The 15009-nt window shown below is 43.9% G+C and overlaps 1 protein-coding gene across 2 annotated transcripts in view; it reads left to right on the top strand.

Annotated features, from left to right (window-relative positions):
* Nucleotides 1-4923: 4923 nt before the first annotated feature.
* The window catches only part of fndc3a (fibronectin type III domain containing 3A), a 197957-nt gene continuing 187871 nt past the window's right edge, over nucleotides 4924-15009 (top strand). The window contains exon 1 of one of the 2 annotated variants that reach the window (XM_055880773.1): nucleotides 4924-5128. The gene's annotated coding sequence lies outside the window, so the exon portion shown is untranslated. Of the gene's footprint in view, nucleotides 5314-15009 lie in introns of both variants that reach the window. The other variant, XM_055880772.1, reaches the window with a different exon arrangement.

Raw genomic sequence — 15009 nt, 5'->3', positions numbered from 1 at the left:
GGGCTCACTCCCAATTTTGCCTAAGAACACAGCCATGAATAAAGAATGGTACCAACACATCCTCCGAGGGCAACTTCTCCCAACCATCCAGGAACAGTTTGGTGACGAACAATGCCTTTTCCAGCATGATGGAGCACCTTGCCACAAGGCAAAAGTGATAACTAAGTGGCTCGGGGAACAAAACATCTATATTTTGGGTCCATGGCCAGGAAACTCCCCACACCTTAATCCCATTGAGAACTTGTGGTCAATCCCCAAGAGGCGGGTGGACAAACAAAAACCCACAAATTCTGACAAACTCCAAGCATTGATTATGCAAGAATGGGCTGCCATCAGTCAGGATGTGGCCCAGAAGTTAATTGACAGCATGCCAGGGCGGATTGCAGAGGTCTTGAAAAAGAATGGTCAACACTGTTGCAAAGAGTCAACACTTTTGACTCTTTGCATCAACTTCATGTAGCCTTTGACACTTATGAAATGCTTGTAATTATACTTCAGTATTCCATAGTAACATCTGACAAAAATATCTAAAGACACTGAAGGAGCAAACCTTGTGGAAATTAATATTTGTGTCATTCTCAAAACTTTTACCACGACTGTACATAACCTGGCTGCTTAATTATGGCAAAACTCATACAACCAAGGATGCCAATTTCAACCGTGTTACACCAGGACATCCGTCACAGTCAGGTTCTTGAAAGTAGCAGAGTTGGTGTTCTGGTAAGACAAGAGTCCCGTACTTTAAAAAAAAGAAGACATTTATTATATTTTTCCCTTATTTTAACAGGTCTCCCGTACTTGACCATCACTGACGTTCCATTGGTGGTGCTACATACGATGTAGCCTAACATGTAGTTCAGGTTGTACCTACTCAGTTGACTATTTACCCCTTTCAGTTGGCAGGCTACCACAGATCCAGTGGCGGTCGGTGCCGTTTAAGATGAGGGAGGACAATATATATATTTTTTTCATGAGCACATGGCCTTATTTCTATTACAGCATATTGAATGACTGTCATTCATATTCCATTCACCCAGTTCAATGTAACAGCGATAGGTTTAGGCTACTACATGATACTAGAATGTTCCCCAAATATCTCAAAGTGCTGTACAGAAACCCAGCCTAAAACCCCAAACAGCAAGCAATGCAGGTGTAGAAGCACGGTGGCTAGGAAAAACTCCCTAGAAAGGCCAAAACCTAGGAAGAAACCTAAAGAGGAACCTGGCTATGAGGGGTGGCCAGTCCTCTTCTGGCTGTGCCGGGTGGAGATTATAACAGAACATGGCCAAGATGTTCAAATGTTCATAAATGACCAGCATGGTCAAATAATAATAATCACAGTAGTTGTCGAGGGTGCAGCAAGTCAGCACCTCAGGAGTAAATGTCAGTTGGCTTTTCATAGCCGATCATTAAAAGTATCTCTACCGCTCCTGCGGTCTCTAGAGAGTTGAAAACAGCAGGTCTGGGACAGGTAGCACGTCCGGTGAACAGGTCAGGGTTCCATAGCTGCAGGCAGAACAGTTGAAACTGGAGCAGCAGCACGGCCAGGTGGACTGGGGACAGCAAGGAGTCATCATGCCAGGTAGTCCTGAGGCATGGTCCTAGGGCTCAGGTTCTCCGAGAGAGAGAAAGAAAGAGAGAAAGAATGAACCTACCAGGTACAACCCCAAATCCGTAAATACAGGCACCCTCATAGATATCATCCTAACCAACTTGCCCTCCAAATACACCCCTGCTGTCTTCAACCAAGATCTCAGTGATCACTGCCTCATTACCTGCATCCGTAATGGGTCTGCGGTCAAACGACCACCCCTCATCACTGTCAAATGCTCTCTAAAACACTTCAGCGAGCAGGCCTTTCTAATCGACCTGGCCCGGGTTTCCTGGAAGGATATTGACCTCATCCCGTCAGTAGAGGATGCCTGGTTATTCTTTAAAAGTGCCTTCCTCACCATCTTAAATAAGCATGCCCCATTTAAAAAATGTAGAACCAAGAACAGATATAGCCCTTGGTTCACTCCCGACCTGAATGCTCTTGACCAGCACAAAAACATCCTGTGGCGTACTGCATTAGCATCAAATAGCCCCCGTGATACGCAACCTTTTAGGGAAATTAGGAACCAGGCAAGCTAAGGCTAGCTTTTTTCAAACAGAAATTTGCATCCTGTAGCACAAACTCCAAACAGTTTTGGGACACTGTAAAGTCCATGGAGAATAAGAACACCTCCTCCCAGCTGCTCCCAGGCTAGAAAACACTGTCACCACCGATAAATCCACGATAATTGAGAATTTCAATAAGCATTTTTCTACGGCTGGCTATGCTTTCCACCTGGCTACCCCTACCCCGGTCAACTGCCCTGCACCCCCCACAGCAACTCGCCCAAGCCTCCCCCATTTCTCCTTTACCCAAATCCAGATAGCTGATGTCCTGAAAGAGCGGCAAAATCTGGACCCCTACAAATCAGCCGGGCTAGACAATCTGGACCCTCTCTTTCTAAAATTATCTGCCGAAATTGTTGCAACCCCTATTACTAGCCTGTTCAACCTCTCTTTCGTATCGTCTGAGATCCCCAAAGATTGGAAACCTGCCGCGGTCATCCCCTTCTTTAAAGGGGGAGACACTCTAGACCCAAACTGCTACAGACCTATATCTATCCTACTCTGCCTTTCTAAGGTCTTCGAAAACCAAGTTAACGAACAGATCACCGACCATTTCGAATCCCACCGTACCTTCTCCGCAGTGCAATCTGGCTTCCGAGCTGGTCATGGGTGCACCTCAGCCTCGCTCAAGGTCCAAAATGATATCATAACTGCCATCGATAAGAGACAGTACTGTGCAGCCGTATTCATCGACCTGGCCAAGGCTTTAGACTCTGTCAATCACCACAATCTTATCGGCAGTCTCAACAGCCTTGGTTTCTCAAATGACTGCATCGCCTGGTTCACCAACTACTTATCTGATAGAGTTCAGTGTGTCAAATTGGAGGGCCTGTTGTCCGGACCTCTGGCAGTCTCTATGAGGGTGCCACAGGGTTCAATTCTCAGGCCGACTCTCTTCTCTGTATACATCAATGATGTCGCTCTTGCTGCTGGTGATTCTCTGATCCACCTCTACTGAGACAACACCATTCTGTATACCTCTGGCCGTTCTTTGGACACTGTGTTAACAAACCTCCAGAAGAGCTTCAATGCCATACAACACTTCTTCCGTGGCCTCCGACTACTCTTAAATGTAAGTAAAACTAAATGCATGCTCTTCAACCGTTCACTGCCCGCACCCGCCCGCCCGACTAGCGTCACTACTCTGGACGGTTCTGACCTAGAATATGTGGACAACTACAAATACCTAGGTGTCTGGTAAGACTGTAAACTCTCCTTCCAGACCGACATTAGGCATCTCCAATCCAAATTTAAATCTACAATCGGCTTCCTAATTCGCAACAAAGCATCCTTCACTCATGCTGCCAAACATACCCTCGTAAAACTGACTATCCTACCGATCCTCGACTTTGGCGATGTCATTTACAAAATAGCCTCCAAAACCCTACTCAATAAATTGGATGCAGTCTATCACAGTGCCATCCGTTTTGTCACCAAAGCCCCATACACTACCCACCACTGCGACCTGTACACTCTCGTTGGCTGGCCCTCGCTTCATACTCGTCATCAAACCCACTGGCTCCAGGTCATCTACAAGTCTTTGCTATGTAAAGCCCCGCCTTATCTCAGTACACTGGTCACCATAGCAGCACCCACCCGTAGCACGCGCTCCAGCAGGTATATCTCACTGGTCACCCTCAAAGCCAATTCCTCCTTTGGCCGCCTTTCCTTCCAGTTCTCTGCTGCCAATGACTGGAACGAATTGCAAAAATCACTGAAGCTGGAGACTCTTATCTCCCTCACTAACTTCAAGCACCAGCTGTCAGAGCAGCTCACAGATCATTGCACCTGTACATAGCCCATCTGTAAACAGCCCATCCAACTACCTCATCCCCATAGTGTATTTATTTTGCTCCTTTGCACCCAGTGTTGCCAACTAATTTTCAGGGTAAGTTGCTAGAGGCAGGTTGTTTTGTGGCTAAAAGTTGCTAAATGACGTTCTGATGTCATTGCGTGATAACATAAAACTGCATTATTACGTAGAATACACAATAACGTTACTCAAATTGACTGTCCATCTCGGCAAAAAATATGATTTGACATTTGTTCAGGTACAGACTTTTCTGTACTTCTGGCTGTACAATTTTGATTGAGACATGTTGATTGATGTTGTAAGTTCTGTTCAAGTTCAAACATTCGTGACCAACTATATTCATTGGGTTTGGCTCGTCGAACCCGTACTACTGCTGCTGCTGCAGCCAACAATGATTTGCAAGTTGCTGGAATTGCTGCTGCCTGTGCACGAGTTGAGCGCCTGCTGCTGACGTCACTCACAATGCACTTTTGCAGCCAGGCACGTGTGTTGTGACTGAGTGTGTGACAGGGAAAATCGTTTTTGTGTAATTTAGAGGGAAAATGCGTGCATTTTAGCATTTAAGTCACATTTCAAAAGTTGCGTAAAAGTTCCAAATATATATTTTTTAAAGTAGCTAAATATGTTGCTATATGCTGTTTGATTAAAAAAAAGTTGCCAAGGTAGTCTGAAAAGTTGAAAATTGCTAAATTGTTCTAGCCTACCTGCTTAAATAAAGATGAAATAAAATAAAATAAAAACAAATATTAATACTATGCAAGCTAATCTATATTGGCTAACAGTTGAGGAAAGATTGACTGAATCACTTCTTGTTTTTATAAGAAACATTGAAACTCCCACATCTCATATAGCACAAGTGAACAGCAAACCTGGCTTCAAAAAACAAATATCTGGATGTGTGCTACAGTGAAATGTCTATGATGCGCATGCGTACAAAGATTTGTGTACATTCTTCTGCGAGTCAGTGCGAGAGACGGTTGCGTTATGTACGGACTGGTGCTGGGTTGACGGTTACAAAAGTGTCAAGAATAGCTGGTCATTTGGCATTTTGGGACAGAGAAAATCTCGAAATACTTACTTTAAACACGTCTTCTCTGCGAAACATGTCACATACCCAAAGTCTTCTTGCGGTCTGAATCTGACTGACTACTTAACGTGAGTTAACTTCGCTAGCTAACGTTAGGTAGAGTAGCTATCCAGCTGTCAAGCTAACTACAACAGTATCAGGTGCTGCTTGCCTGTGCTAACTAATTATCTTCGACGATTATAGCTACCTACAGTAACTAGCTAACTTCATCACCATTAATCACATTGCTGCCGCCGAACAAGGAACAACTGTGGTGAGTAGCATTTGGTGACATACATTTGGTGCTAATTAGCAACTAGCATAGATAGCTAACTTAGCTACATAAGACAGTCTTGACTTGTGTAACGTTAATGCTAGGAAGCTAATCGATTGCTATACAAAGTTAAGTTATCCTAACGTAGCCATCGTCAGTGTGAATGTTACTCTCACATGTTGTTTTTGTTAATATTCGCTATTAGCGAGGTAATAGCTACATGTGTTGTAGGTAGGCCATTTAAAGCTAACTTTAGCTCGCTATTAAACGGCCTACTACAACACCTGTAGCTGGCTTTTACCATAGACGCTAACTGCTTTACCGCCTAGTATTGACGATAGTATGTGTCTGACCGGGGAGTTTTGTTAAAACCCCCGACGCAAGGCTAAACATTAACACGCATCGCTTGCGGTACGTTTTTGAGAACACATGTTTAGGGTTTACAACCCTTGTTTACGGAAAACAGACGGAAGATGGAGTGGACTACCTGTGTTATCTGTTCTCTGAACACCTGTGTGTAAACGGAAGATGGACGCCACAAACGTCTTGTCACCGAGAAATGCTGTAGGTTGCAACTGTCTTAAAACCGGTTAAAACTAGGAGTGTGAAGGTTCACCAAAACCATAGTTCGGTACTATTGCGGTTTAAGTCCACGGTTCGATTTCGGTACAGAGAGAAAATTAAATGGCAATCACAATGTTCTTTGCATAGTCTTTTTCTTATCACATTTTATTTATCACATGCGCCGAACACCACAAGTGTAGACCTTCCCGTGGAAATGCTTAGTTGCAAGCCCTTAACCAACAATGCAGTTCAAGAAATAGTTAAGCAAATATTGACTAAATATACTAAAGTGTGTGTGTGTGTGTGTGTATAAGATTTTTTATATATATATATTTATTTTAGTAACACAACAAAATAACATATATATATATATATATATATATATATATATATATATATACAGGGGGTACTGAGTCAATGTGCAGGGGTACAGGTTAGTCGAGGTAATTTGTTCATGTATTTATTATGAATCCCCACTACTCTTCCTGGGGTCCAAACATATTAAAGCACTTACATTACTTAAAAAAACAATAGATGTAAAACAGTACATATATTATTATACCATTACATATCTAGAATACAAAATGTTTAATACCACCATACAACAATATCACAATGAATGTGTATGCATGTCTCTTAACAGTCCCCGTTTTTCCATAAGTTGTAATTTTACCCGTTTAAAAAAAAAATCTGATTCTACCGCTACATCAGTTACCTCATGTGGAATAGTTCCATGTAGTCATGGCTCTATGTAGTACTGTGTACCTCCCATAATCTGTTCTGGACTTGGGGACTGTGAAGAGACCTCTTGTGGCATGTCTTGTGGGGTATGCATGTGTGTCTGAGCTGTGTGCAAGTATTTTAAACTGGCAGCTCGGTACATTCAGCTTGTCAACACCTCTTACAAAAACAAGTGGAGATTAAGTCAATCTCTCCTCTACTTTGAGCCATGAGAGATTGATATGCATGTCATTAATGTTAGCTCACTGTGTACTTTTAAGGGCCAGCGTGCTGCCCTTTTCTATATTAAGGGACTATGCATAGATAATAGAGCGAGTAGCACCAGTGTGACACTGAGTAGTATAGAGGTCCTGGATGGCAGGAAGCTTGGCCTCAGTGATGTACTGGGCCGTTCGCACTACCCTCTGTAGCTCCTTACGGTCAGATGCCGAGCAATTACCATACCAGGCAATGATGTAACCGCTCAGGATGCTCTCGATGGTGCAGCTGTAGAACTGTTTGAGTTTCTGGGGACCCATGACAAATCTTTCAGTCTCCTGAGGGGGGAAACATGTTGTTGTGCCCTCTTCACATCTGTTGTGTGTTTGTGTGTGTGTGTGTGTGTGTGTGTGTGTGTGTGTGTGTGTGTGTGTGTGTGTGTGTGTGTGTGTGTGTGTGTGTGTGTGTGTGTGTGTGTGTGTGTGTGTGTGTGTGTGTGTGTGTGTGTGTGTGTGTTTGTGTGTGTATGTGTACCAGTCATAAGTTTGGACACACCTACTCATTCAAGGGTTTTTCTTTGTTTTTTCTACATTGTAGAATAATAGTGAAGACATCAAAACTATGAAATAACACATATGGAATCATGTAGTAAAACAAAGTGATAAACAAATCAAAATATATTTTAGATTTTTCTTAACTAACCCAAGCCTCCACCAAGTTCAGTTTTATGACTCCTGTGAAAGACATTTTAAATGATTACGTTCAGTCCAAGTTGTTCACAAATGAGTGAAGTGAACAACCGCGGGCTGTATGTGTTCAGGGTCTCTGAATACGAGCGCTGATCTAGGATCAGTTATCCTGTCTTATTTATTACCATCTATACGATAACTGATCTTTAGAGCAGCGCTTCTACTCTTGATAATCTACATTTAGCCCCAGATACAGTATTTTTTCCAGTCCAGGTGTCCTATATAAGAGGGGTCATTACAGCTGCCGAGAGTAGGCTACTGATTGTTGGGACAGACTCAGGAAGGCGGTTGTGCTGTTTATAATCACCCGAAACTGAGAAACAAAACTATCACAACTATTTGGGCTTGTTTCAGTACTGTGTTGAGGTTGAACGTCAGAAACATTTTCAAGTGAAACTCCTCTCTGATCTCAGTTTGTCAGATTTTGTTCTTATGCACGATTATTGCCTGAGGATATTGAAAGTCATTTGCATTTGGGGTGGACATTTGGAGGAATTGATCATGTTCACCAGTAGTGTAACGTCATAGTTCCTAAGTATTGTAGCTAAGGATGTTGTCTTTGTGACCTCATGACTGAGTAAAGACCAATCTCTGTTTCCTCAGAGCACTTGACTTATGTCTGCACCCCATTCCCTATATAGTGCACTGCTTTTAACCAGGGCCAATAGGGTGCCTTTTAACCAGGGCCAATAGGGTGCCTTTTAACCAGGGCCAATAGGGTGCCTTTTAACCAGGGCCAATAGGGTGCCTTTTAACCAGGGCCAATAGGGTGCCTTTTAACCAGGGCCAATAGGGTGCCTTTTAACCAGGGCCAATAGGGTGCCTTTTAACCAGGGCCAATAGGGTGCCTTTTAACCAGGGCCAATAAGGTGCCTTTTAACCAGGGCCAATAGGGTGCCTTTTAACCAGGGCCAATAGGGACTAGGGTGCCATTTTGAAGGCATCCTTGACCTTACCTTTGACTCGACTCATCTTCTCCATCTATAGGTGTCTGCAACTCCTCCGCCATAATTCCCCCCCCCCCCCCCCCCCCAATGTTAAAAAAACAAATACGCCCCTTCTCTCTCTGTCTCTCTCTATTGCTCTCATCTTTATTTCTTGCTAAATGAAGGAAGTCATAAAAAAAAAAATCAAAATAAATTATTTCTCACCCTGACTCTCACTGACACCAATTCTGTAGTAGTAGAAAGTGGTCCACTTATTTTTCAGGGTGCTGTATTCCTGGCTGTTTTCTCTTGCCGTTGGGCCACTGCAGTCAGATCTTGAGAGGAGGCAATGACTGTGAGTAGTGTAATTGCCTATAACCCTGCCTGCCTGTGGTTAGCGCCACACTGCTGGCTGCATTATAGCACTGCGTGGGTGTAGGGTAGACGGGGGACTTGGACGGGAGCTGGGCTGGCAGGTCAGTGAGAGGACCCTTAAGTGTTTGTACTCTAGCAAAGGGGAGGCTAGTATTCACATGGCCACTTAACATAATTGTGTGTGACCCACTTAGAGAGAGAGGTGTGTATGAGCGGTCCTCCAGGCCTGCTGCAGCAGAAGTCAGTTCTCTCAGGTCCCCAGCTCTAATGAGCTGTCCTCCAGGCCTGCTGCAGCAGAAGTCAGTTCTCTCAGGTCCCCAGCTCTAATGAGCTGTCCTCCAGGCCTGCTGCAGCAGAAGTCAGTTCTCTCAGGTCCCCAGCTCTAATGAGCTGTCCTCCAGGCCTGCTGCAGCAGAAGTCAGTTCTCTCAGGTCCCCAGCTCTAATGAGCTGTCCTCCAGGCCTGCTGCAGCAGAAGTCAGTTCTCTCAGGTCCCCAGCTCTAATGAGCTGTCCTCCAGGCCTGCTGCAGCAGAAGTCAGTTCTCTCAGGCCCCCAGCTCTAATGAGCTGTCCTCCAGGCCTGCTGCAGCAGAAGTCAGTTCTCTCAGGCCCCCAGCTCTAATGAGCTGTCCTCCATGGCCTGCTGCAGCGGTAGTCAGTTCTCTCAGGTCCCCAGCTCTAATGAGCTGTCCTCCAGGCCTGCTGCAGCAGAAGTCAGTTCTCTCAGGCCCCCAGCTCTAATGAGCTGTCCTCCATGGCCTGCTGCAGCGGTAGTCAGTTCTCTCAGGCCCCCAGCTCTAATGAGCTGTCCTCCATGGCCTGCTGCAGCGGTAGTCAGTTCTCTCAGGTCCCCAGCTCTAATGAGCTGTCCTCCAGGCCTGCTGCAGCAGAAGTCAGTTCTCTCAGGTCCCCAGCTCTAATGAGCTGTCCTCCAGGCCTGCTGCAGCAGAAGTCAGTTCTCTCAGGCCCCCAGCTCTAATGAGCTGTCCTCCAGGCCTGCTGCAGCAGAAGTCAGTTCTCTCAGGTCCCCAGCTCTAATGAGCTGTCCTCCAGGCCTGCTGCAGCAGAAGTCAGTTCTCTCAGGCCCCCAGCTCTAATGAGTTAGCCGAAGTCTACGCCCTTTCGTCGGTGTTTGGTCACCTATAGGGATTCTTCAATAAAGTCTTTGTTGTCATTCAATCAGAGGCAACTGGTTTTCATGCACTTTTTTATTATTATTATCGAGAAATACTGCACCAAACAGCTTTAGTTAGATGTAAAATATGGCGACTGATCTCATCAAAAACATCTAAGAGTTATCTTAGATTCAGTAGGACTATTTCAAGGAAGTGTTTTCTAGCTACCATGTATCAACATGGACAAGCAGTGCTATTGCTACTCTTTTCTCATTTTTCGAGCGAAGATCTTTTTAAGGGAGTATGGAAGCACACACTTGTTCGTTTCGTCGAGTTTGGCTTGGCGCCAGCCGACCTGATACATGCTAACAGCTTAAGAATCATTATTTGCCCCACTGTGTGTGTGTGCCCACTAAGGGGGCAGAGGATTGTATCATAAACTGAACAGTCATCAGCTTTTAATGTCCCTTTTTACTCACTGTTATTGACCTCCTTATGCTAGTACCAAATCCCACATTTTTTGAAGGACTGTTATTTTCAATATAGAAACATTCATGACTACTATGTAAGCTGCTTGCTACATTGTTGATAGCTTTGTAATAGTAGTCTGCTGTACATTTTAATGAAGTTCTATTATATAGAAACATTCATATAATTATCATAGGCTGCTACTTTGCTGATAGCTTTGTAATGCAGTAGTTGATGTGGCTGTAATGCTATGATAACACTATCATTAACTGGGCCTAAAGAAAATTGCTGCATGGGGGTTCTGAGCTGTTGGCCGGGTTAGGGGTGCAAAGCATGGCCAGTCATAGAAAAAGGCTTATCAAAATGATCGATTATCGTGGTTTTATTGGTGGTGCCAGTGTTTCCTAGCCTCAGTGCAGTCGGCAGCTGGGAGGAGGTGCTCTAATTCTCCATGGACTTTAGTGTCCCAAAACCTTTTGGAATTAGTGCTACAGGATGCACATTTCTGTTTGAAAAAGCTAGCCTGCCGCTACCAACTACTGCTGCCCACAACTAATACCAACAACTGCTTCCACAGCAAATGCCACAACTACTAATACCAACGAATACAACTAAGTACCTACAATACATACATATTTACAAAGTACTAGTGTCAGAGCTTCTGTCTGTGCCTTCCATCTTGACAGAGGAGAATTAATTTATGTGCTAGCCTCGAGATGCTAAAGGCTTTTTCCTCCCTAAATAAAGAACCCTGGCTGAGGTGTGTTTTGAATGAATGATTAAATGTCCTTGCAGTTATTACCGTGCTTCCTTAACTCCCAGGAAGTTGTGTGTGTGCTAGACAAAATACTTTTATTTTGGCCTATACAACTGTCAAGTAACTCACAGGGCTCTAGTCAAAATCAGTGTTGAAATTAGTTACTTGTAAAGTTAATGTATATATATATATATATATATATATATATATATATATATATATATATATATATATATATATATATATATATATATATATAAAATAAATTTTATCCCCTTTTTCTTCCCAGTTTTCGTGGTATCCAATCGCTAGTAATTACTATCTTGTCTCATTGCTACAACTCCCGTACGGGCTCGGGAGAGACGAAGGTCGAAAGCCATGCGTCCTCCGAAGCACAACCCAACCAAGCCGCACTGCTTCTTAACACAGCGCACCTCCAACCCGGAAGCCAGCCGCACCAATGTGTCGGAGGAAACACCGTGTACCTGGCCCCCTTGGTTAGCGCGCACTGCGCCCAGCCCGCCACAGGAGTCGCTGGAGCGCGATGGGACAAGGAAATCCCTACCGGCCAAACCCTCCCTAACCCGGACGACGCTAGCCCAATTGTGCATCGCCCCACGGACCTCCCGGTCGCGGCCGGCTGCGACAGAGCCTGGGGGCGAACCCAGAGACTCTGGTGGCGCAGTTAGCACTGCGATGCAGTGCCCTAGACCACTGCGCCACCCGGGAGGCCCTTGAAAAGTTAATATTTATTGTTACATTTTGAATAAGATTTTACCTGTTTGAAAAGTAACATGTTATATTACTTAGTTACTTTCATGAAGAAAAACCCCCCCCGAAATCTCATCGTTTTTGTTTTGACTGTCAGAGGGAGCAAGGCGAGTTGCGCAAGTTTTAACCAAAGATCGGTTACCTTGCCCTAATTCAAACAGCGCACCTCTTTCTCGTGCGGCTGAAGCACGTCTCTGTTTTCATTTGAGCGCACCAGAGCAGTTCTTCCACTGTCTGGAGAAACGGTCAGGCATATTTAAGGTTGCGTTGGCTACCACACCACAAGTGGAGGACTTGTGTTAGAGGTCACTGTTCTACCTGAGTTCGACCCAAAACCAACAAGGAAGTCTGTTAGTGTTGTATGAAACCAATAGGTGTGTGAAGCGAAGCTCACAATCCCTCTTCATTTCTATTCAAACACTCACTCTGCAGAAATATGATTCTGATCGTAATGGACACGTTGTTTGACAAGGTAATTGTAATATTAGCCGATATGAAAAAGTAACACAACTCCAAAGTTATTTGATTACGTAACACGTTACTTTTTTTAACACGTTACCCCCAACACTGGTCAAATGTAGTGCACTATGCAGGGAAAAGGGTGTAATGTGTTCTCTTTGTGTATGTACAGTGCATTTGGAAAGTATTCAGACCCCTTCATTGTACCCCCCCCCACCATTTTGTTACGTTACAGCCTTATTCTAAAATGGATTAAATAAAAAAAATATCCTCGTTAATCTGCAGACAATACTTCCTGATGACAAAGCAAAAACAGGTTTTTAGAAATGTTTGCAAATTTATTAAGCAATAAAAACAAATCTTACATTCATAAGATTTCAGACCCGTTGCTATGAGACTCAAAATTGAGTTCAGGTGCATCCTGTTTCCATTGATCATCCTTGAGATGTTTCTACAACTATAATTGGTGTCCACCTGTTGTAAATTCAATTGATTGGACATGATTTGGAAAGGCACACACCTGTCTATATAAGGTCCCACAGTTGACCGTTCATGTCAGAGCAAAAACCAAGCCATGAGGTCGAAGGAATTGTCTGTAGAGCTCCGAGACAGGATTGTGTCGATGCACAGATCTGGGGAAGGGTACCAAAACGTTTCTGCAGCATTGAAGGTCCCCAACAACAGAGTGACTTCCATTCTTTAATGGAAGAAGTTTGGAACCACCGAGACTCTTCCTAGAGCTGGCTGCCCGGCCAAACATCAGGGGAGAAGGGCTTTGGTCAGGGAGGTGACCAAGAACCTGATGGTCACTCTGACAGAGCTCCAGATTTCTTCTGTGGAGATGGGACAACCTTCCAGAAGGACAACCATCTCTGCAGCTCTCCACCAATCAGGCCTTTATGGTAGAGTGGCCAAACAGAAGCCACTCCTCAGTAAAAGGCTTATGACAGCCCGCTTGGAGTTTGCCAAAAGACACCTAAAGGACTAAACAAGATTATTTGGTCTGATGAAACCAAGATCGAACTCTTTGTCCTGAATGTCAAGCGTCATGTTTGGAGGAAACCTGGCACCATCCTTACGGTGAAGCATGGTGGTAGCAGCATCATGCTGTGGGGATGTTTTTCAGCGACAGGGACTGGGAGACTAGTCAGGATCGAGGGAAAGATGAACGGAGCAAAGTACAGAGAGATCCTTGATGAAAACCTGCTCCAGAACGCTCAGGACCTCAGACTGGGGCGGAGGTTCAACTTCCAATAGGATAGCGACCCTCAGCACACAGCCAAGACAACGCAGGAGTAGCTTCGTGTCATGTCTCTGAATGTCCTTGAATGGCCCAGTCAGAGCCCGGACGTGAACCCGATCGAACATCTCTGGAGACGTCTCTGCATCTGTTGCCTGTTTGAGAGTTTAATAGCCTACTGATTCCGTGAGCTCAAAGCCTCACGCAACCACATTTACAAATTCTGCGGGTTTTAAATCTTTGCTATGCTGTAATAAATGTTTTACACTATTTTTCTTTAGACCAGCCTCACTGGTATTAGAATTTATTCAGTGTTTACACTTACAAATTGTCTGAATTTTTAATAACCCTCCCTTTTCCTTGATCTCCTTCTTGTTCCTTGATCGTCATTGTTGTAATAATAATAATAATCGTCATTTATCATTAGTACAGCATGCTTAGTATCGCAGCCTTGTATAACCACCATTGAGCTGTAGGCCCAAAGAGCGCATCCTGTTTAGTCTTAATACTGTAACTTAGTAAGGCCCATTATTTCAACACTTTTATATTGGCTTCTGTATCCATCATTTATTCCTTATGTTATAGACAGAAGCGTGCTACTTGGCAGACCAATCCGAACTCCTCTCTCGGGCATTTCCTGCACATCCATTATATCTGCCAATCATGGCTAATGGGAAAGGTTCCTGGCTTTTTCCGTGGTTAACCAAACTAGGCTCGTAATTTAACAATTGTATTCGTATTTACAGATGGTATACAAGTTTGTTATTAAGGCACATGAAAGGTCACATGGTCAAGAAGGGATTTCTGCCATAAAACGCATTTTGCAAAAATGTTTTACATTTAAATGCCTCTAGTAGTGATGCGGGACTTATGCCTAGTTTCCTGAAATGAGTCACATGACACACCCTGTGTGTTTTTAATAAAATCAACTATATGCGTTGACCTTGTCTGATGCTTTAAGCTTACTGTTTGATGAAATAAGACACAAATGACTCGAGGGAGCCAGAGATCTAAACATGAACCTGACCCAACCAGTCTCCTCCTGCTGGCTTTCTCAGATTCTGCCATTATTCTCCGGAAGTTACCGTAATAGGCGGCAGGAGGACCACCTTTTCTCATGTGGCATTCCAATTTATATTTTCTACCGATTTGTGTGCCAGCTATGGTTTTTATATGCACATAAAGACGCATCTCAATCATTGTCATGTGGTTAATCAAAATTCTGTCTAAATTAAAATGATAGAAACCTAAACTTTTATTGCCAAATTTCTAAAAAGATCCAACATATAAAAACTGCAGCTGGCAGGTAGAAAATATCCTGATTTAAAAAAAA

The sequence above is a fragment of the Salvelinus fontinalis genome, chromosome 24 (assembly GCF_029448725.1).
Source record: "Salvelinus fontinalis isolate EN_2023a chromosome 24, ASM2944872v1, whole genome shotgun sequence".
In the NCBI taxonomy this organism is placed as follows: Eukaryota; Metazoa; Chordata; class Actinopteri; order Salmoniformes; family Salmonidae; genus Salvelinus; species Salvelinus fontinalis.
The sequence above is the reverse complement of the archived record's forward strand: the minus strand, read 5'-3'. Positions and strand labels throughout refer to the sequence as shown.